Source organism: Pinus tabuliformis, chromosome 1_2 (assembly GCF_031772625.1).
Source record: "Pinus tabuliformis cultivar Carrire ecotype Pingquan chromosome 1_2, CPIR1, whole genome shotgun sequence".
Taxonomy (NCBI): Eukaryota; Viridiplantae; Streptophyta; class Pinopsida; order Pinales; family Pinaceae; genus Pinus; species Pinus tabuliformis.
This window is the reverse complement of record NC_142298.1, coordinates 313,964,499-313,989,385: the sequence shown is the minus strand read 5'-3', so window position 1 is coordinate 313,989,385 and position 24,887 is coordinate 313,964,499. Positions and strand designations below refer to the sequence as shown.

Sequence of the window (24,887 nt, the reverse complement as noted above, 5' to 3'; positions counted from 1 at the left end):
AAGTCTGCAGGGATCCGGTGGTTACAGAGGAGCAGGGGCAGCAATTAACCATAACCCTTGTTTGGAGCGGTCACCATCAAGCTCCTAATTTGTCCTTTTTCATTTACCTTAAACTTTTGTTTTCTTAATTTGTAGCCACAAACCACTCATCATGATTGTTTTTATACATAAGAAAATAAACTTTCCTTTGTTCTCTTCAACCTTTACATAATTCAAAAATATGAAATATTTTGCTCCTTCCTTGGATGGGTCAAACTTCATCTTGAGAATGAGTTTTGACACCTACCAATACATACAAAAAAGTTGCATCAAAAAATAATTTATGACTGCAAAATGTGATTAGTGGACCCCCTTCTGTGAAGGGTCAGTGATAGAACTCAAATTGGATTCCTTCTCAATTTTATTTTGTAAGCCATTTCCCATAATCCATTCAAAGACCCTCCTTAGATAATGAGTCCACCTGCATGTTTTTGTTCTTGTATACATGGCAGCATGAGCATACATCATAAGAAAGCTTGATTCACAAAATTTATTCCACTAACACCATCAAATGTAAATTTAAGCATCTTTGTGTTCCATTGAACCAATTGATAACATTCATAGAGTCCCCAAAAATTTGTATATATTTGCATCACTGTTCAATGGAGAAAAGCATTAGAAGCTTTAAACCCATCAAATCTGCATAATTGTTTGTGCCCACTCCCAGGCCCATAGATAGTGCAAAAAAATGGTTTTGTGAGAGATAAAGTACAACCCCACCCCACAGGTACTACTAGGGCCCTGACATGCCCCATTAAAGAAATCCCTAGGTTGAGAGAAGTCAATGGATTCTTCCCTTGAAAATGGAAGGCCTTGAGGTTTTGTTGATTGTGGTAAAAGGGAGAAAATAACTATCACATTAGCTGCAATTCTATTTGGAGTTGTGGATTTTTCCTAAAAGATAGCATTGTTCCTTGTTATCCATAATCCCCAATAGATAAGGAGGGGAATTGAACCATAAGCTTTGATAATCGTGTCTTGAGCCCAAGCTTCACAAATGATAACAAAAGAATCCCTCTACCAACGTCTTCTTAATCCCCGCTGATTGAGCGCATCATTCCATACCCCTTTCAAAAAATAACAATTTATAAATAGGTGCATCACAAATATTTATTATTCTTGCATAGGGTACACTAATTGGGTCCCTCAAGGTGCCTCTTCCTGATATTATCCCAAGTAGGTACTTTATTCTTCATTAGACACCACATGAGAAGATGATATTTTGCTGGACTCTTGAGTTTCCAAAGGTATTTCCACCACCAGACCTATTATCCCCTAACATGATAAGAGATGAGGTGGAGATATCCCAATTTGGGAGTATAATCCCCAAAAGGAGAGAAATTCCATCGAAGCTCATCCTTATTTTTTGTCAGCCTAATATGAGAGAACCAAAGCTTAGTGATATAGTCATTCCAACTGTTGGGGAAGGTGTTTGGAATGCCTAGCTTCCCTTTTGAGGCCCAACCTTATTGCCAAATATTCATAGAAAGCGGGTCAGAGACTTGATTGTGAGTAATGACCCCCCTGTTGTTTATAAAGGAAACCAACACCTATGAACACTAGTATCCTTTCCCAACATCGAAATATGGATCCTCTCTAATTTTATCTATCACCCCCACTTTGCAAGGTAATCCTTATTTATTAAGTGAGAAAGATTCAAGAAAATCTCAAAACTTATTAAAAAATACATAGATAAAATAAGTTAACATGCATTTTTGGAAAGCTACCACTTTTTTTTTTGTAAGTTGATTGTAACCACCCTCCTCCCACATCTACCCAAGTAACTGGACAACCGGGGTAAACATGTGATGAGAGAGGCCACTATAAGGGATTCAACCTCCTTGGTGACCTTAAGGAAATGGAATCAATGAAACACATCAACTTGACCTTACACATCAACAACACCAACCCCAAGAGACATCTCAGCCACTCAGACATCCTGCCCCTGGGTCCCAATGATATTTTATGCCTCTTGACCTCTGGACAGTCTCATGCTATAAGCATGCCAGCGTCTAGGGACCTCTGGACGCTCTCATAGAAATGCAAGTGAGCGTCTAGGGACTTTTCCCAATAGACATGTGCCAACGTCCTTGGAATTCAAGGTACTTTTCTAGCCCAATATTCCGGCCACTACCTAGAACTTGTTATAACTTTCAGAATCCATCAAAGACATGATGACAAGACTACTAAACCAAAAATCAACCCCAGGACTAGGCTTGACCATCCCCAATCAGGACTGACATTTCGTCAAACACTTGGCATCAATGAAACCTATAGGTCTAGGATAAAAGAGAAAACATGAATGAATGAAAACACTTATGAAACATGAAAATAAGGATCACCACTTTCTCCATTGAATTGTTATAACATCAATTAGGTCTTGCATCCATCAATTTAACAATTACACGTAAATACATGATATAACCATGACATGAACTAGTCAATTAACCAAGCTTATAACCAACATAAAACCATGTAAATAACAGAGATATAACAACCATTAAATCCACATATAAACAAGTTCAAAAGCAAGAGAACTTAGCTTTCATTAATCATAGGCAAATACGACCACGTTCGAGACTTCCATGTGCCACCCGATTGTAGACATGGCTGAACCAAATCTTTCTTTCAGCTAGTCACCCCCGTGCCATATTCCAAGCATGAATGTGGGATCTCATGGGTAAACCAATCCAAAAAAAAATGAGGGAATCGAGAGGTTAAACCACCTCCACCCTCACCAAACCGTGATCACATCAAAACTGGTGCTCTGATCACAACCGAACCGAACTTGGAATGCCATCCAGAATCCATCACTATCCTTGAGGAATTTTCCATCTCCTTTTCTCTCAGGCTTTACCACAATCCAATTTGGGATCACTAGACCCTAAATCGAGACTAGTCTCTTAAGCTTTACTGCAATCCAAACCTGGATCACTAGGCCCTAAACCGAGATTTCTCCCCCAGGATTTACCGTGTATCCTGTTAAAACCGGTCAAGGGATTCCTAGGCCTTTGGGAATGAACCTTGAGACCACCTCCACCCCAGATTCCAAAGTCCATCCGGAAGACCAAAAATCAAAACCGAGATAAGCATCCCAACATACCATGGCATCCAGAAAAAGGCAAGGATAGGCTGAAAACCACTGTCATATCCCAGAAAAACCATGCCACCGACAACAAGAGAACCATACACCAACATGCAAAGCCATACATGTCAAAACTAGTGAGGAAATCACACATGCAAGGCATTAGCTACAAGTATTCCAACTGAAGCTTCCTGATCTTACTCTTCCTTCCTTGATCCTTGCTTTCCTTCCTTTCCCTTTTCTTTCTTTTCCTTCCTTGATCCAAAGCTAGAGTGCTCCAAGAAAACTCTAAGTGACCAAGAGTGAGAGAGAGAGAATAATGAGAGAGCTCCAAAACGTGAACTGACAAAAGGTTACCAACTGATCCTCAAAAGCCTTTTTATTAATGAAGCCTATATTTTCTTCATTTTCAATTATTTTCCTTCATTTTCCTCCTCACATGCAACCTGTGACCTTTCACCTTACTTTTCTCCTAATTTCCTTTATTTTCATAAATAAATGTGCCAAAAATGCCTTTTTGCCTTTTAATGCCTTTTCCTTAGCCTTTGACAATTTCCTTAGCCAAAAACACATCCAGTGATTCCCACTAGGATATATTTTCCCAACATTCAGCTTGGAATACATGTCCCTTAACCGTGGTCATCTTTTTCTTTTATTAATTTTTATTACATGAACTTTTCACCAGGGTTGTTACAGAACCCTCCCCCTTGGGGAACACCGTCCTCGGTGTTAAACCACACCAAGACCTCAACAAAACCACTAAAAAGAAAACATATTGCCCATGGAGCTTTATAACTTAGCTTGTTACAATATTTACAGTGAAAGACCTGCTCAAAAGAAAAACATCATGACAACATGACATAACAACCATACCACTTATTGGAGCTTTATAACTTAGCTTATGGTGGTATTTACATCCATATACATATATACATATGCCAAAACATCAACAAAACATATGCCAAACATATACCAACATCAAACCAAAACTGCTTTGCCTCAACTGGCAAACAATGAAGGATAGAGGGCTCGCATCTGATCCACCATCTCCCATGTAGCATCTTCAGGCCCAAAGTGCTTCCACTACACTTTAAATTGCTCTATGACTCTATTCTTGAGCATGAGATGATTTCGTTGCAATATGCATGGAGGCTCTGGCTGGAACTCTCCTTCTTGCTCCACCTACAATATAGATCAATCAATAACATGATCAACAACCTTTATATACTTCTTAAGAAATGAAATATGGAAAACATCATGGAATTTCATTGTTGGAGGTAGTGCAAATCGATAGGCCACTGGTCCAATCCTCTCAAGGATCTCAAAAGGCCCGCAATACTGTGGTGCCAACTTGGCACATGATCCAATCCTCAAAGAGCTCTTCTAGGGCTTGATGTGCAAATACACATGCTCCCCAACTTGAAACTCCTTGAACACTCTATGTTGATACGCATAACTGTTCTATATATCTCTTGCCACCTTTAGATTCTTCTTTATAACCTGCATTTCTTGTTCCATGTATGCTAACATATCTGGTCTAATAAGTACCCTGTTCACTGGATCACTCCAACTGATGGGAGTATTAAAACTTTGTACATATGATGCCTCAAAAGGGCTCATCCTCAATGAATCCTGATAACCATTATTGTATGCGAACTCAACCAATGGAAGGTACTCCTCCCATCTACTCTGTTGGTGCATCACATACATCCTCAGCATATCCTCCAAGATGCTGTTGACCCTCTCTGTCTGTCCATTTGTCTACGGCTGATAAGTTCTATTGAAGGCCAACTTTGTACCCAAACCTGCAAATAGCTCCTTCCAGAACTTGGAAGTGAACTTTGCATCCTTGTTTGACACAATATTCTTCGGAAAACCATGTCATCTCACTATCTCTCTGATGAAAACATGTGCTACCTCACTCACTGAATATGTAGTCTTCATTGGAATGAAGTGAGCTACCTTGCTCAACCTGTCGACCACGACCATAATAGAGTCATGGTGTCTCACTGTCCTCGAAAGACCTGTAATGAAATCCATGGAAATGACCTCCCATTTCCATTCCAAAATCACAATAGGCCATATTAAACCACCTGGATGCTTAAATTCTTCCTTTATCTGCTGACAAGCTAAACATCTAGCCATGAACTATGCCACTTCCTTCTTTAGATTAAGCCAATAGTAGAAATTCTTCACCGCCATCAATGTTTTCTGATATATTGCGTGACCCGAGTATGGATTGACGTGAAACTCCCTCAGGATAAGCTTCTTGAGATCACTGCAATTTGGACATAAATCCTCTCTCTAAATCTAACCAATCCATCTGATGTGAGATGATAGTTTGCATCCTGATCACCTGTACCTGTACCTGCATCCACACCTGCACTTGTACCTATACCTGCACCTGTACTTGTACATGCACTCTGTTGTAACCTGTGCATGATCTCCATGTACTTGTCATCTCGTTTTCCTGCCTGCAAGATCCTATCATGTAACTCTATCCCATAAGAGCTCATAACTACTATATGATTTACCTATACCTTCCTGCTAAGAGCATTTGCAACTCGGTTCTCCTTCCCTTTGATGTATCTAATCTCGAAGTCAAACTCACTGAGGGTGGCCAATCATCTATCTTGCCTAACATTCAGATTCAGCTGGTCAAACAAATACCTCAACCTATTGTGGTCACTCATCAGTTAAACCTCCTGCCAAGAAGATAGTGCCTCCACATCTTCAATGCACATTTGATCTTTGCTAGCTCAAGATCATGCATTAGATAGTTCTTCTCATCCTCATTCAGTTTTCGTGACTCATAGCACACTACCTATCCTTCTTGCATGAGAAATCCACCAAGTCCTCTCTTGCAAGCATCTGGACACACTACGAACTCCTTTTCCGGATTTGCAATCTTTAGTACTCGTGCATGTGTCAACAACTGCTTGAGTTGTTCAAAACTAGATGCAGTACATTCTTTTGTCCATTTTAACTTCTTACCTTTCCTCCGCAATTATGTGATAGGATATGCAATGTGTGAGAAGTTCTTGATGAACCTCCTGTAGTAGCTTGCCAATCCCATAAATGATCTCACCTCATCCACATTCTTAGGAGCTACCCACTCCATAATGGCCCTTATCTTTTTTGGATCTACAACTATGCCTTCCTTGGAAACGACATGTCCCAAGTAATGCACCTTCGTCTGAAATAAGCCACACTTTCTAAGCTTAGCATACAACTGATGCTCTCTTAGAAATCTCAACACTAATGCTAAATGCTTGGCATGTTCTTTCTCATTTTTATAATATACTAGTATGTCATCAATGAATACAATAATAAACTTGTCCAAATAAGGACGTAACACACTATTCATCAAACATATAAATGTAGTTGGAGCATTAGTCAAACCGAATGGAACTACAACAAACTCATAATGTCCATACCTGGTCCTCAACGCAATCTTGAAGATATCCTCTTCCTTGATGTGTACCTGATGGTATCCCAATCTCAACTCAATCTTAGAGAACACTGTTGCTCCCTTCAACTGATCAAACAAATCATCAATCCTCAGTAATGGGTACCTATTCTTGATCGTTACCTTGTTTAGTTGCATGTAGTTAATGCACAATCTGAGAGTACCATCTTTCTTCTTTATGAACAACACTAGTGCACCCCAAGGCGATACACTTGGCCTAATGTATCCCTTATTAAGCATCTCCTTTAACTACAACTTCAACTCTACCAACTCAGGTGTGCTCATCTGGTAAGGTGCCTTTGATGCCGAAGCTGCCCCTAACACCAACTCAATAAAAAAGTCTACCTCCTTGTGAGGCAACAACTCTGTAATGTCCTCAATAAATACATCATGAAACTATTGTAGAACTAGGTATCTGCTCAAAACATCTACATCCCCAACTTCCTTACTTTTGTCACTAGAAATGTGCACTGCAAATATCACACAACCTTTTTTGCAACTACGGTTAGCTTGCATAACGATAACCATCCTCACTGATGTAGGTTTCTTCTTCCCCTGCAAAGTTCTCTTTTCCCACTATCATCTACACACTCAATGGCCTTGTCAAAGCAATCCACTTTGGTCCTATGAAGGTACAACCAATCCATACCCAAAATCATACTATATGAACCCAATGGCAGTACATTCAAATGTTTTGCTGTAGGCATACCATTTAACTCAAATGCACAAGCTCTCACCCAATGGTGAACTCTCTTCTTTGTACCTATAGCCAACTACACCAAATAAGATTCTGCATGCACTTTTTTTCTCAAACCACATTTATCCACCAGGTTAGGATTGATATAACTATAGTTAGATCTAGGATCAATCAAAATAGAAACAACTTGATCACAAAGCTTACCGTCAATCTCAATGATAGATGCCTAATGATCCACCTGCATGTTGTCCACAACTACATAGATACGAGGAATGATATGTCCCACGTCACCAATTGTATGTGCCTCCTGAGCACTATAGATATGGGGTCTACCACCACTCTGAAACTGCGTAAAATCCCTCTTACGATGATCCTTATCACATATCGAACACTGTAATGGTTCCCTACCACCGCCTCTACCCTGATGCTATCCATGTCCTTTCTTAGTTGCCTTGAAACTCTTGTAAGGAACTGCATTTTCTTTCTCACTTGCATCTTGAGTTATTTCTCGCTTTGGTGGCCATTTTCCTTTAGCTTTCTCATTTATTTTCAGGTCATTCTTAGGATCAACTTTGCACTTCAACTGCTCATAACAATGTTTCAAATTTCGAATGGCCTCCTCCAACAATCTAGGCTCATCGAACTCAATCTGGTATCTATATGCTACTCGCAGTCCACTGATGAATCTATGAACCTCGACCTTCTCCTCCTTGAGGTAAGGCACATATCTCAACAACTCTAAGAACCTGCTAGTATACTCATCATTTGTCATGGAACCCATCCACAACTCATAAAACTCCTTAGCTCTATCATCAAAGTATATTTCCAAGAAATAATTCTTCTTGAAGAGCCTCTCAAACTCATGCCAAGTCAAATCCTCCTCATGTATACCTTTAACATTCTTCACATATTCCCACCAAATATCTGCTTTACCTTTGAGGCTGAAAGTGGCTATATTTGCTTTCATATTTTTTGAATAGTCATGCAATTTGAAGAATTTCCTCATGCCAATCAAACATGCCTCTACGCCTTTTGATTTCTTCATCTCTTTGTCAAAGGTAGGTGCCTTTAATTTCTTAAACTCATCCAACAAGTATCCCCTATCAATCCTCCTGTAAGGATGATAACAATGACAATCATGATGTCTATCAGAGACAGAATTGGAATAATACCTGTGTCCATCACCTCTCCTATCCAGAGTGTCCAAAAACCTTCCATCTCTGATCATGTCATCTCTTTCCAACCTGTGACCACCATAAGACCTGCTACAATATGCCCCATTAGTTTTATCTTCCTTCTCATGGCTGATCCGAAATGGTCCCTATCGCCGCAATTTTGACAAACTCTGAAGTAGTATTGCATTAACCTATGCTTGTTTCTATTGTGCCTGCATGATTTTTTTATTGTTTTCCTTACAACTCCTTATTTCTTCCTTCAAGCTTCTCAATGTATCTGTGAAATCAGAAGAGAGCCCAACACCACGTTGCTCATTCGATTCATAGGGAGAGTCTTTGTAGTCTACCATCTTGCTAGCCATTTGATCTCTTTCCCGCAAGGCATACTATGTTAGCTAAACCAAATCATAATAAACTAATGTACCTTAGCATAGTTCAGGGAGGATATCTCATCTGCAAGATCATCAAATCAACGTGATACATGTATAACATAATCATAACAACATATAGACATATGATACATAAGCACATAACCATGTAACCATCAGTCTAACTAAAGTCCAGTCATCAGTGCATGACCATATCAACTACATACATATCATGACTACATGCATGACAACAATAACCATAACATGAATGTATACTTGACCACATGCAAACATTAATATGCATAATCAATGTGTAATTGTCCACACACATGTATGAACACATATAATCAAGCATGAACAACGATACTTGTAACCAAACCTACAAGAATGATACATGTAACCAAGTATGAAAGAATGTAACCAAACATACGAGAATGTAACCAAGCATACAAAATGACACATGTAAGCGACATATAACAACATGTAACCAATCATACACTCATGACAACATGCTTCACACAACGACATCCTTATCCCCATGGCGACATCACTACGACTGTGACCAACACCATGCATATGCAACAAGCATTCAAGGATGACTGACACATGTGCAACCGACATGAATGCATGACAAACACATTCACCCAAGGAGAGCGCAACCATGCTCTGATACCAATCTGTAACCACCCTCCTCCCACATCTACCCAAATAACCGGCCAACCGTGTGAGAGAGGCCACTATAAGGGATTCAACCTCCTTGGTGACCTTAAGGAAATGGAATCGATGGAACACATCAACCTGACCTTACACATCAACAACAACAACCCCAGGAGACATCTTAACCACTTAGACATCTTGCCCTTGGGTCCCACTGATCTTTTATGCCTCTTGACCTCTGGACGCTCTCATGCTATAGGCATGCCAACGTCCAAGGACCTTTGGATGCTCTCATAGGCCTGCAAGCCAGCATCTAAGGACCTTTGGATGCTCTCACAGGCCTGCCAGCCAGCGTTCAAGGACTTTTCTCAGCAAACCTGTACCAGCGTCCATGTAATTCAAGGCACTTTTCTAACCCATAATTCTGGCCACTGCCCAGAATGTGTTATAACTTTTAGAATCCATCAAAGACATGATGACAAGACTACTAAACCAAAAATCAACCTCAGGACTAGGCCTGACCATCCCCAACCGGGATTGACATTTTGTCAAACACTTGGCATCAATGCAACCTACAGGTTTAGGATATAAGACATAGTATGAATGACTGAAAACAATTATGAAACATGACAAGAAGGATCACCACCTTCTCCATTGAACTGTTATAACATCAATTAGGTCTTGCATCCATCAATTTAAAAATTACAAGTAAATACATGAGATAACCATGACATGAACCAATCAATTAACCAAGCTTATAACCAGCATAAAACCATGTAAATAACAGATATATAACAACCATTAAATCCACATATAAACAAGTGCAAAAGCAAGAGAACTTAGCTTTCATTAATCATAGGCAAATCCGACCAGGTTCAGGACTTCCACGTACCACCCGACCATAGACATGGTTGAACCAAATCTTTCTTTCAGCTAGCCACCCCCGTGCCATATTCCAAGCATGAATGTGGAATCTCATGGGTAAACCAATCCAAAAACAACCAAGGGAATCTAGAGGTTAAACCACCTCCACCCTCACCAAACTGTGATCACACCAAAACCATTGCTTTGATCACAATTGAACCAAACTTGGAATGCCATCCGAAATCCATCACTATCCTTGAATAATTTTGCGTCTCCTTGTCTCTCAGGCTTTTCCGCAATCCAAACCCAGATCACTAGGCCCTAAACTCAGACTTCTCCCTCAGGATTTACCATGTATCCCACCAAACCGATCAAGGGATTCCTAGGCCTTTGGGAATAAACCTTGAGACCACCTCTGCCCCGGATTCCAAAATCCATTTGGCAAACCAAAGCTCAAAACCGAGATAAACATCCCAACATACCATGGCATCTAGGAAAAGGTAAGGCTAGGCTGAAACCCACTGTCATAACCCAACAAAATCATGCCACTGACAACAAGAGAACCATACACCAACATGCAAAGCCATGCATGTCAAAAATAGTGAGGAAATCACACATGCAATGTGTTACCTACAAGTATTCCAGCTGAAGCTGCTTGATCCTGCTCTTCTTTCCTTTATCCTTGCCTTCCTTCCTTTCCCTTTGCTTGCTTTTCCTTCCTTGATCCAAAGCTAGAGTGCTCCAAGCAAACTCTAAGTGACCAAGAGTGAGAGAGAGAGAGAATAATGAGAGAGCTCAAAAACTTGAATTGAAAAAAGGTTAACAACTGATCCTCAGAAGCCTTTTTATTAATGAGGCCTCTATTTTCTTCATTTTCTATTATTTTCCTTCAATTTCCTTCTCACATGCAACCTATGCCCTTTCACCTTACTTTTCTCATAATTTTCTTTATTTTCATAAATAAATGTGCCAAAAATGCCTTTTTGCCTTTTAATGCCTTTGCCAATTTCCTTAGCAAAAAACACATCCAGTGATGCCCACTAGGATATCTTTGTCTAACATTCAACTTGAAATACATGTCCCTTAACCGTGGTCTTATTTTGCCTTTATTAATTTTTATTACATGAACTTTTCATGAGGGTTGTTATAATTTATATAAAATATAATTATATGCTTCAAAACTTTAGCATAGGTGGGGAGGATGGGGATGAATTTCATAATTATAAGAGTGATACATATTGGCCATAAAAGAGGGATACATATCTATATATATCTCATCCTTATGTCGATGTATGATTTTTGTTTTTTTGTTTTTTTAATATTTGACCACTTATGTCGATGTGATGATTTATTTCTTTTATTAAGTATTTGACCAACAAAGAATGTGTTGTATTGAATCTCAAATCATTTACTCACATTCTCTTTGATTTAGCTAACTTATTTAAACTATTGCCATGCTTTTTATTTCCAAGCTAGTTCACAATCCAACTCCCATGTACTCTATATTTTGTCTTTTTTGATACCTTATATTTCTCTTTGTCACTTCACACTCCCATAGAAACACTTAAAACCAATGGTACTCGCCATACATTATATGTCAACTTCTTGTTAGGCTTACCTTTCATTGTTTTTGTGGTTTCTTGGTAGATTCTTGTACTTATCACATTCATAAATGTGATAAATGTATGCAAATATCTATTAATATACATTAACCAGAGGAGGCATACTATAACTTTTTTTATTCTTTCTAATTTTTTTTAATAGTGTAATGATGAAAATAATGATGCATCAAGCTTATATATAATAGATTTCACAATGCTATCTTGTATGTCGGTAAATTGGAAATTGATTTTTATTATGCATTCGATACTTATTTCTATTTGTTTGTTATCATGATCTCAAACATTATGTATTGCCTAATTCACTATGAGAGTGGTTCAAGTAAACTTGACTCAGTCAAGTTATTAAAGGTTTTCGAGCTCCAGGTTTATGAGAACTCATGGTTTTGTCCATGTTATCCATCTCTAACACGACCTATTAAAAAACAATAAAACTCCATGTTAATTGGTCCTAGTGACTAGTGAGATCCCAACAACAATGTCTTTAAACAACACCACTTCTCTCGGTGTTTCATGATCCAAATAATTGGTATTAGAGCCAAAGGTGGACATATCAGAGCTATGGTTAAAGTTGCTATGTGTTAACCAGAGCTTGGTGAATATTAGAGCAACATCAAAAAATTTAACTAGCAAGAAAATCTAGGAAGAGGATACATAATGATAACGATGATGCAAATAAATAAGATGGATTGGAAATATAAGGAGAGAGAGGTCAAGTAGCAAGAAAATTTAGTAAGTATGGATCAACAAAGCTAGAGATGTAGTGAAGGAGTGGTCGTATGGATGAGAAAAGGGAGATGGAGTCAATGAATTGAGGTTAGTGAAGGAGCTAGCGTGTGATGAGAGCCAAAGTTATGTGATAACACCAGTGGTATATGAACACCCTAAGGGTTTTGGTCCAAGGTAGGTGTATTTCCCCAGGAAGTTGTAAGACCTATTGTTCAGGCATACATGTTGCACAAAAACACAAATTGTTGTAAGGCCTTGAGACTTTGAGCAAACATATCATAGTGGTGCATGAAGTCATCAAGTTGTGGAATGGAACACTTGTATAGGTACTAAGATGGCAAGTGTTCTAGTATCTTAGCTTGAAGGGGGGAACATGAGATCTTAGGTGAGATGATTGATAAATGATTGGGACTAGGTTAATCTCCCTGAGTCAAGTTTAAGGGGGGATTGTTAAAGTGGTTTGGGTAAACTTGACTTAGTCAAGTTACAAGACATTTTCGAGCTCCAACGTTATGAGAACCCATTGTTTTGTCCATGGTATTCATGTCTAATGTAACCTATTTGAAAGTAGAAAGACTCCAAGTTAATGGTCCTTGTGACTAATGAGATCTCAACAACAATATCTCTAGACACCACCACTTCTCTCAATATTTCATGATCTAACATGAATCATTCCCACTTTATTTAATAAATTTGTTACCATCATCATCTCAAATATATTTGCTTCATATATTGGTGTGATTACTTTCATTTTCCCACACTTTTATTTCCAAAGAATATTTTTCAGGGACTTTTAAGTACTTCACTAATTTTGTAGATGGTACTGATTCAACATATCGATGTTAATTACGACATCTGATTTCGTTGGTGGAAGCATATAATACAAGTAACCTTTTGGGAAATCAACCCGTGAACTTTTTGATGAAGTTCAAAAAACGAAACTTGACTTCTGCAAACTTCACACAAAAATAAATTCTTAATCATCATTGAAGTGTCATATATCAGACTCTAAATTCGTCTTATCATTGAACCAAAATGGTGATATTGAAATCCAACAATATTCATTAAATTCTAATTAATGACAAAATTGAAAGACAACGTCTTAGCCATGCAAAAGTAAAATAAAATTGCCACATCTTAAACATTTGTTCACGTGTTCCAGCTGGTCACCACCCGAACATAAAGCAGAATTGCGACAACTTGAACATTTGGTTTTGTGGTGTGGCTTGGTATCACATCTGTCTAACAGACTGAAGGTCTCCAACTAAATTCTGAGCGGTGCCATTCTTTCCCTTGCAGTCTTATACCTATGGTGCCGTGATGTTGTGTAATTGGTTAAAAACAGTGAAGGTCTCCGGTTCCAGGAGTTTCTCATTCATGCCAATGTCTTTCCATAAAACATGCATGTAGTTGGTTATCGGAAACACTGAAGTTCTCCGGTTCAAGCAGTTTTCTCACTTCTGTAAATGTCTTTCCGTGTGACATGCATACATAAAGGCTCATTTAAGGAGGCCACAATTTAGTTTGGAAAATACTGATTTTTTTTTTGAAAAAATCAAGTTTAAAGAGGTTACAGTTTAGTCCAGAAAATACGGAAAATCTTATTAAAAATTTGAACCCAGAAAACAATTAAAATTTCATTAAGAAATTGAAAAAAATTTAGTAAAAAAAGAAATTCAGATTATTACTTTCAAACTTCCAAATGCCCAAAAATTCTTAACAATGCTGAATCCATTTCCACCGTTATAACAACTATAAAAACAATAGATTTTCATTAAAAGAACTATTAAAATATTCCTAAAGCTAATTTTTTTTCGGTCGAAATTATGGTCTCTGTACAACGCGTTCATAAAATCAAGCTGCCACGCTTTTGACATCTGATCACATGTAGTTCGTTATCGCGTTAGTCTACACACTGAATGTCTCTATTTAAAGTTCAAACGGCGCAAGTGTTTTCCATACGAGTTTTTCAATGTTAAATTAGGAAAGATAAAAGGGGATAGCCAAAACTCTAATATTTGGTGCCGTGGTGTAGTTGGTTATCACGTCAGTCTAACACACTGAAGGTCTCCGGTTCAAGTCCGGGCGGCGCCAAGAGTAATCTGGTTAATCTTAAACCTTTTATCTTAAGGGTTAAGATGGAGAAACAGATGATATTTTTCTGTTAAGATCTTAAGAAATACTTTTTCGATTTGCTTAAGAAATACTTTTTCGGTTAAAATCTCATGTCAAGAAGTAGAAAACGTCATTCTAAGAAATGGAAAACTGAAATAAGGAATCTAGAAATGGACAACCTTTTATCGTAAGGGTTAATATGGAGAAACAGATGATATTTTCCTGTTAAGATCTTAAGAAATACTTTTTCGGTTAAAATCTCATGTCAAGAAGTAGAAAACTGTCATTCTAAGAAATGGAAAACTGAAATAAGGAATCTAGAAATGGACATTTGGTGCCGTGGTTTAGGTTTCTGGTTCAAGTGGGGGCGACGCCAAATATTACGTCAATATAGACAATAATATGAGTAGTTTGCTAACTTTCAAATATTTGCTGCCGTGGTGTAGTTGGTTATCACGTCAGCACACTGAAGGTTTCCGGTTCAAGTCCAGGCGGCGCCATTTCATCCCTTGCGGTATACATAATTTCTATTAATCATCCCTTCTAGTGCACAAGCTTTTTTCTATTAAAATCTTATGTTGAGAAAAATAAAACCGCCATCATCCCTTGCAATGTACAATTTTTTTCCTATCAAAATCTTATGTTAAGAAAAATAAAACTGTCATCATCCCTTAACACACTGAAGGTCTCCGGTTCAAGTCCGGGCGGCGCCATTTCATTCTTTGCGGTATACATAATTTCTATTAATCATCCCTTGTAGTGTACAAATTTTTTTCTATTAAAATCTTATGTTAAGAAAAATAAAACTGTCATCATGCCTTGCAGTGTACACATTTTTTCTATTAAAATCTTATGTTAAGAAAATATAACACAATGAAGGTCTCCGGTTCAAGTCTGGGCGGCGCCATTTCATCCCTTGCGGTATACATAATTTCTATTAATCATCCCTTGCAGTGTACAAATTTTTTTCTATTAAAACCTTATGTTAAGAAAAATAAAACTGTCATCATCCCTTGCAATGTACAAATTTTTTCCTATTAAAATCTTATGTTAAGAAAAATAAAACTGTCATCATCCCTACCAGTGTACAAATTTTTATTTATTAAAATCTTATGTTAAGAAAAATAAAACTGTCACGATAAGAAATTGAAAATTGATTTTCTTTTTCCTATTAAAATCTTATGTTAAGAAAAATAAAACTGTCATGATAAGAAATGGAAATTGAAATAAAACTGTCATCATCCCTTGCGGTGTACAATTTTTTTTCTATTAAAATCTTATGCTAAGAAAAATAAAACTGTCATGATAAGAAATTGAAAATTGATTTTTTTTTTCTTAAATCTTAGGTTAAGAAAAATAAAACTGTCATGATAAGAAATGGAAAATTGAAATTTTTTCTGTTAAAATCTTATGTTAAGAAAAATAAAACTGTCATGAAAAAAAATGGAAAACTGAAATAAGGAAGATATCAAAGTAGCACTGATCGACCCCTGCAGTTTGCAGAACTAAATAGAGGACAGTTACGTTAACAAATGTGAAACTGAAATAACGAATAGATCATAATAGTAGTGATAGATAAGCTAGAAAAGAAAATGAAAAACTTGAATAAGGAATAGAGGATAATAGCACTGACTCGTGGATTTGTTAACTGAAATAACGAATAGATCATAGTACTGATGGATAATCTAGAAAAGAAAATGAAAAACTTGAATAGGGAATAGAGGATAATAGCATTGACTGGTGTTTTTTCATGTGGTGCACATGTAATTCCTCGATCACCTGGTGCACAACGTGGTTATCCTAGAGGCTCGAGACACAGAAGGGGTAGACTTGCAGTTGATATCACCACCTTGACGCCACTTCTAAATTTTGGTCACGATGTTCTTATTGACCGTGTTAACAATTTACAAAAACGGGCTCTAGTTGGTTGATGGCATTTTGCTAAACTAAAGGAGGATGAGATGTCTCACAGGGTAGAAATTAAGTGGAAATCTCTTCTGGGATATATGCCCACAGTGGTCACACTAATGAACGCTTGGTATAGCTTTCATTTCCTGTCTCAGGAAGATTTGGAAAAGATCAGGGGTTTACTATGGATTCGGGGTCGGGGTTTCTTGGCTCTACACCCATGGTATATTGGCTTTAATCTACTGAACGCCCAGGAATAGACTGGTCTGGCTTAAGCTTCCTGGCCTGCCGATTGAATTCTAGACGATGCAAGTCTTTATTGACATTGGAAATGCTATTGGTAAATTCGTCTATGTTGATCCTCAGTGTCTGGGGGTGAGGGATAAGAGAATCCCTGGACACTGATTGAGAAATAGTATATGGGAGGTTTCCCAAACCACATTGCGCTGAACTGGGAAAATACACATTTACTTCAGAGATTGGATTTTTGGGGCATTCCTTTCAGATGCCTTATTTGTCATCGTACTAGCCATCTTATGGCCCAATGTTCGCGCAAACTGAGGGTGTTGTCACTCACTGCAAAATGTGTTTTTAGTTGCCCAAAGTAAAAAAGACCAGTGAATTTTGAAACCATCTTCCAAGCCACAAAAACTCTCAAAACTGATTTGGACCCTCTCCATTGGATAGTGCTCGGAATAAGCTTTCCAATGGTATATGAAACCCCTCAAATGGACCTCAGAATCAGAAGATATGGCCAGTTAAAGATGAGGGTTTTGTTGCTTTTGAAATAAGGGAGAAGAGCATATCGGAGGTCCGGGAGCATGTCGCAAATCACAATCGGGGTTTTATGAAAGCAACAGCATGGGAGGGCAGATAAAACCAACGATCACCGATATTGGAGATTGGAGGTTCTAGTGATCCCGCATATCAGCGATCGCAAATATCAGAGGTCCAAGGCAGCGATTAGGGATATCGGTAGGGTGACAACTCTAAAATATTGCGATATCAAGAGTTGCGATATGTTAGTGTCAAATCATCGGGAAAGGGCCAAAAACATTTAACAAAGGAAATCAACGCAAAACCAGGGCCACGCGGGCCTTTTTCTCTCTCCTCCAGGGGGCCACGTGGCATAGTATTATTGGATCTGAAAAAGACACGGTGGTGTTAATGTTAGCATGACGTGGTAGTACATCGGACACATGGCATATAGATTCAACGTGTTGAGGGGTCATACGGGGCCAAAACAGGGTGACATGTGTCACCATTCACAAGGTGACACATGGCAGAGGGTGATGTCACATCGGAGATTGCAAATCGGCTCTTGTAGGTTGAGGCATGTTGTTACCTTGAAGTTAAAACCCTGATTGCAATCCGCTGATAAAGGAGTTCCGATAAGGGGACTAGCCCGCGGTCACATAAAGAGTCGAGGAACCACGGGCCGAGCACTAAAGGGCTATCTCAAGTCGGAGATCACAAACATGTTGCGGTTCAATATAAAAACCCTGACTCGAATCTGTTGATAAAGGGTCTCCGATACAAGGGCTGGTCGACAGTCACATAAAGAGCTAAAAGAACCATGGGCTAAGCATGGAGGGTGATTGGCGATCAACAATTGACAGTTGTGTTGTTCATAAAAAAGGAATCGCCGATTGCGAACCTCTGATAAAGGGGCTCCGATAAGGGGGCTGGTCCGCGATCACATAAAGGGCCAAGGAACCAAGGGCTAAGCACTAAAGGGATATTGCAATCGGAGATCGCAAACAAGTTGCGGCTCCAATATAAAAACCCTGATTGCGATCCACCGATTGAGGAGCTCCGATATTTGGCCAAGCACCTGGTCATAGCCTCCGGTCATATGAGAAGAAAGGCAGAAAGGGGCTAAACCAAAGGGGGCCAAAGGAGGTCAAGACTCGTTGTTTTGTAACACCTCTTAGCGTAAAAGTCTCGATAAAACGATGCCCCGATAGCGTGGTACAGAGCTTTGAAGGCGTATGGGTCGGCAACTGAGGCATTGATTGAGGACATGGTGCAGCGGTAAATCAATATGGGGACTTAGGAAGACTTAATGCCTCAGCGTGGAGCTCCACTTGGTCATAAATGTAAAGGACTACCCGGACAAACTCTGCTTCTACTCTGTAACAGGAAACCATAGTCGATCACTATCAGCTCCAGAGAGTGGTGAAGTCAGGCAGTTAAGATGAAAGTGACAAGAACCGACCGAGCAGCAGGAGAAGCACGCTAAGGCAAAGATGTGGCCTGATCAGGGGCAATCTCAGAAACGACAGAGGGATACTTCCTCCATCATCTTTCTGTTTTCCCTTTTTCTATTATTCTGTAATTTCTGTTTATTTTCAAGAAAGGAATCAAATCCTTAGAAATCATTTTGGGCAGTAGAGCTATCACAGGCCGAGGCAGCTAGTCAATCAGACAGCTGGCCCTTGGTTGAGATATTTTGTAAATGTGGATTCAAAGCCCTCATTCTTTGTATAAATATGAGGGAGAAACACTTAATACAACTTCCAGAATTCTACACCCGCAGTGATCCAAATTCTTTGGTGCCATTTTGGTTCTAATTGCTTGTTCATGAGGGACTTGAGCTGTAGATTTTTGAATGTAAATGGACTGGTGAATGGGACTCATTTTGAAGATTAATGAAACTCTTTGGTGATTCAAATCATGGCAATGCGTACTATGTTTTCCCCTCTGTAAATCTCATTTCACATATGTTTTTCCTTCTCTGAAATAGTGTAATGAAATTGTCAGTTTCTCCCTGATTCATGGATTTATCTAGGCTGCTAAATAGCGAACAATCTCTGTGTTTAAGATATAGTTACTTGTGTTAGTATGTAACTTCCAGTACTTGTGTACAAGACAAATTTACTTATGTTATTCCATTAACCTGCAGTACCTGTGTGAGCCCATATTTACTCATGTTGTTTGGTGATAAATGTACCCATGATATATCTGGCATGAAACCTTCATTAGTGCTCCATTGTTTCTACCATTCCACATCCTCCCTCTTCCATATTTCTATCGGAACATTGTTGCTTAGGATTCTGTTTGTTTACAACCCTATGCATCGAATTCTCTCCCTTCTTTCCTCCTTTTCACTTTACTACAACGTCAATATTAAGTTGTGTGTTGTTGTGTGTCGGCCACTAGAACAAGGCATTTCTCTTTGAGGTTGGTCTGATTTACCCCCTGAACATTCGGATCCATGTCTTGGCTTGAGTTTACCTTAATGAAGGCCTATTTGAACTAAGCCCCCTTTTATTATCTTTTCAACTTCGTGACAATTGGAGTGCTGCCGAAACCCCTCATTGATAATCTTCCAAAGCATTCCTCTATTTAAGATGTCTTAGGCACTGGTCTACAATCAACCTAAAGGTTGTCTTTAGGAAGCTTTCTATGTCTCCTGAAGCAGTTGTGCTACGGGTGCTAGAAAAAGCGACAACATCTTTTTGGCGCCGTTGCCGGGGAACATATTAGAATATTTTTCCTTGGGTACGACAAATCTTTACATTCCCTCTATCAGGTGAGCAAGGGAAGTGTGGGTTGAAGATCTCTCACCTTGGCGACTCCACTGTTTCAATCTCATGGCAAACATCATGGCGATTCCACTGCCAGAATTTCTACCTCCTCTGATTTATGATTCATATGATTAAGAGGAAAATGAGGTGGTTACAAATTGTCAATGGGATGTACTTACAAACAAGTGGGGAGAAGGCTCCCAGCAACAAATTTTTCAAGAAGAGCCCAAAGTTGAAGGACCAAGCAAACTCTGCGACTGCCAGTTGCAAAAAGATTCCTGCCAGGAATTCTCAATAGATTCTCCAATCTATGACTCCTATAGTCCAAACAATGAAAAATCTATTTTAGATTTACAAGAGGGTTTGCCCATTGACAAATGGGTAGAAAATGATCAATGACAAGCTTTTCTAAAAAATCTAAAGTTGAGGGGTGGAACAGTGTTTGCGGCTGCCCTGACCAAGAAGATATTGGTCAGCATACTTTTCATGAAAATAAGGCAACTGCAAATTTTTCTTGTTAGCTCTATGACCATGAAGCTGACTACATGAAAACATTCTTAAGTCTGCAGTAGAGGTTGTTTCTAGAGCATGTATCAGATTTTTTGTTTGAAGATTTTTAATGGTGCATGCTTGTTTTGATTTTCAAATTTCAGCGGCATGGAGGCATTAGGTCCAACACCCTAATGTTGGCCTGACTCCATTGGAGGGCTAAATTGACTTAGGTGAATTGAGCTCTGTACATAACTAGGAGTTGTACATAAATAAACTCACTAGCTGAGCATTTAATTTCTAGTTGTTAGAATTTGTATTTTTGCATTTCAGTTTTATGAGGAAAGAACTCCCAGCAGATAAAGTCCCATGGATATTTTCTAGTTATATAGCTTCATTATATTTTTGACTCCATGCCCAATCGTGAAGGCTACTGGTCTGCAGGTTCTCTGCACCTTGCCAGTAAAGCATTGTCCCTAGTTGGAGCCAATGTTGTCACTCACCACAAGAAGTGTTTTCAGTTGCCAAAAGTGCAAAAGAGTAGTGAAGAATGAAGCCATCTTCCAAGCCATAGAAGCTCTCAAAGTTAAATCAGACCCCCTCCATTGGTAATTCTCGGAATAAGCTTTCCAACGATATATGAAACTCCTCAAATGTACCCCAGAATCAGAAGATATGGCCTGTTAAAAATGGGGGTTTTGTTGCCTTTGAAATAAGGGAGAAGAGCATATTGGAGGCCCGGGAGCATGTCGCAAATCGCAATTGGGGTTTTCTGAAAGCAGTAGCAGGGGAGGGTAGAGAAAACCAACGATCACCGATCAGCGATATCAGATATCGGAGGTTCCAGCGATCCCGCATATCGACGATCGAAAATATCAAAGGTCCAAGGCAACGATCATGCATATTAGCGGGGTGACAATTCTAAGATATTGCGATATCGTGAGTTGCGATATGTTAGTGTCAAATCACGAGGATAGGGCCGAAAACATTTAACAAAGGAAATCAACACAAAACCAAGGCCAGGTGGGCCTTTTTCTGTCTCCTCCAGGGGGCCACATGGTAGAGTATTATTGGATCCGGTAAATACACATTGGTGCTGACGTCAGCATGACGTGGCAGTACGACGGACACGTGGCATGAAGATTCAACGTGTTGAGGGATCATAAAGGTAAAAACAGGGTGACACGTGTCACCACTCACAAGGTGACATGTGGAAGAGGGTGACATCACATTGGAAATCGAAAATCAGCGTTTGCAGGTTGAGGCATGTTGTTACCTCGAAGTTAAAACCCTGATTGCGATTCGTCAATAAAGGGGCTTCAATAAGGGGGCTGACCCATGGTCACATAAAGAGCCGAGGAACCAAGGGACGAGCACTAAAGGGCTATTGCAAATCGGAGATCGCAAACATGTTGCAGTTTAATATAAAAACCCCGACTCGAATCTGCCAATAAAGGGTCTCTGATACAAGGGGATGACCCATAATCACATAAAGAGCTAAAAGAACAAGGGGCTAAGCACGGAGGGTGATTGACGATCGATAGTTGTGTTGTGCATCAAAAATGAATTGTTGATTGCGAGCCTCCGATAAAGGGGCTCCGATAAGGGGGCTGGCCCGCGATCACATAAAGGGCCAAGGAACAAAGGGCTAAGCACTAAAGGGATATCACAATTGGAGATCGAGAACAAGTTGCGGCTCCAATATAAAAACCTCATTTGCAATCCGCCGATCGAGGATCTACGATATTTGGCCAAGCACCCAGCCACAACGTCTGGTCATATGAGAAGAAAGGCAGAAAGGGGCTAAACCAAAGAGGGTCAAAGGATATCGGGACTCGCCGTTCTATAATGCCTCTTAGCATAAAAGTCCCGATAAAACAATGCCTCGATAGCGTGGTACAAAGCTTTGAAGGCGTATGGGTCGGAAACTAAGGCATTGATTGAGGGCATGGTGTAATGGTAAATCAGTATGGGGACTCAGGAAGACTTAATGCCTCAGTGTGGAGCTCCACTCAGTCATAAATGTAAAGGATTGCCTGAACAAACTCTGCTTCTACTCTATAACAAGCAACCACAGTGGATCACGACTAGCTCCAGAGAGTGGTGAAGTCAAGCAGTTAAGATGAAAGCGACTGGAACCAGCTGAGCAGTAGGAGAAGCATGCTAAGGCAAAGACGTGGCTTGATCAGGGGTAATCTTAGAAATGACAGAGGGATACTTCCTCCATCATCTTTTTGTTTTCCCTTTTTCTATTATTCTGTAATTTCTGTTTATTTTCAAGAAAGGAATCAAATCCTTAGAAATCATTTTGGGCAGTAGAGCTATCGCAGGCTGAGGCAGCTAGTCAATCAGACAACTAGCCCTTGGCTAAGATATTTTGTAAATGTGGATTCAAATCCCCCCTTCTTTATATAAATAAGGGGGAGAAACACTTAATACAAGTTCCAGAATTTTGCACTCGCAGTGGTCCAAATTCTTTGGTTCCATTTTGGTTCTAATCGCTTGTTCATGAGGGACTTGAGTTGTAGATTGCTGAATGTAAATGGACTGGTGAATGTGACTCATTTTGAAGATTAATGAAACTCTTTGGTGATTCCAATCATGGCAATGCGCAATATGTTTTCCCCTCTGTAAATCTCATTTCACATATGTTTTTCTTTCTCTGAAATAGTGTAATGAAACTGTCAGTTTCTCCCTGATTCATGGATTTATCTAGGCTGCTAAATAGCGAACAATCCCTGTGTTTAAGACAGAGTTACTTCTGTTAGTCTGTAACCTGTAGTACCTGTGTACAAGACAAATTTACTTATGTTATTCGATTAACCTGTAGTACCTATGTGAGCCCAGATTTACTCATGTTGTTTGGCGATAAAGGTACCCATGATCTATCTGGCATGAAACCTTCATTAGTGCTCCACTGTTTCTACCATTCCACCTCCTCCCTCTTCCATATTTCTATTGGAACATTGTTGCTTAGGATTCTGTTTGTTTACAACCCTATGCATCGAATTCCCTCCTTTCTTTCCTCCTCTTCACTTTACTATAACATCAATATTAAGACGCATGTTGTTGTGTGTCAACCACCAGAACAAGGCATTTCTCTTTGAGGTTGGCCTGATTTACCCCCTGAACATTCAGATCCATGTCTTGGCTTAAGTTTACCTTAATGAAGGCCTATTTGAACCAATCCCCCTTTTATTATCTTTTCAACTTTGTGACAATTGGAGTGTTGCCGAAACCCCTCACTGATAATCTTCCAAAGCACTCCTATCTTTAAGATGTCTTAGGCACTGGTCTACAATCAACCTAGAGGCCATCTCTAGGAAGCTTTCTATGTCTCCTAAAGCACTTGTACTACGGATGCTATAAAAAATGACAACAAGGGGGATGTAGAAACTCACATGGGAAAGCACTTCATGGGTTGACGGGTATTGTGGCGGGACATGATGATTTGGTTGGCCGCGTAAAGGCATATGATTCAAAAGCGGGTGTGAAGAATAATACTACTGGTATTCCTCCTTGTCTTTTCACTTAACTCTCTTCTGAAAATATTCATGACAATCTGATTATTAATCTCTTTGTTGAGGTTCCATCTTTCCCATGGATGTCCAATGATACTGTTTCTCCAATTGTCGGTGATATGACCCTCTCATCCTCTGATATGGGAAATTTGCCACCATGCAGTGACCCTCTCCATACTGGGTTGACCCCATTCCCAACACTAGCACAATTTGATGCTCATACTCCTATCCATATTACCCAACATCCATCCCTCCCCCCTCCACTACACCCCCATGCATCTCCTGTTACCTGTGCTCCCTCACAATCGCCGAATTCACCTGTCTCCTCTCCCAGAAACTTTGTTGACAACAATATTGAATTCTTTCTCCATAAAAAGACTCTAGATCTCTGTACCCTTACTATTCACAAACCTTGTCCATCTTCGTTGCGCTACATCAGTCCTTCCTCGACATGTAATATCACGGTCCGCCGAACACACGGTCGGGATAGTAGGCACTTCTGAGGTAGACCTAGAACTCTCCCTTTCTCCACTTTCGACTCCCATTCTCTTATTGAAATTCTGATTGCGTCTTCTTCCAATTCGAGGGCCCTTAGAGAAAATGAGCCCTTTCTGGGGGCGTC

General features: G+C 39.4%; 1 non-coding gene across 1 annotated transcript; it reads left to right on the top strand.

The window, feature by feature from the left end:
- The first annotated feature begins 14,722 nt into the window (after positions 1-14,722).
- Positions 14,723-14,796, top strand: TRNAV-AAC (transfer RNA valine (anticodon AAC)). The gene has a single exon. It is a non-coding gene; the product is annotated as a tRNA-Val (tRNA).
- The last annotated feature ends 10,091 nt before the right edge of the window (positions 14,797-24,887 follow it).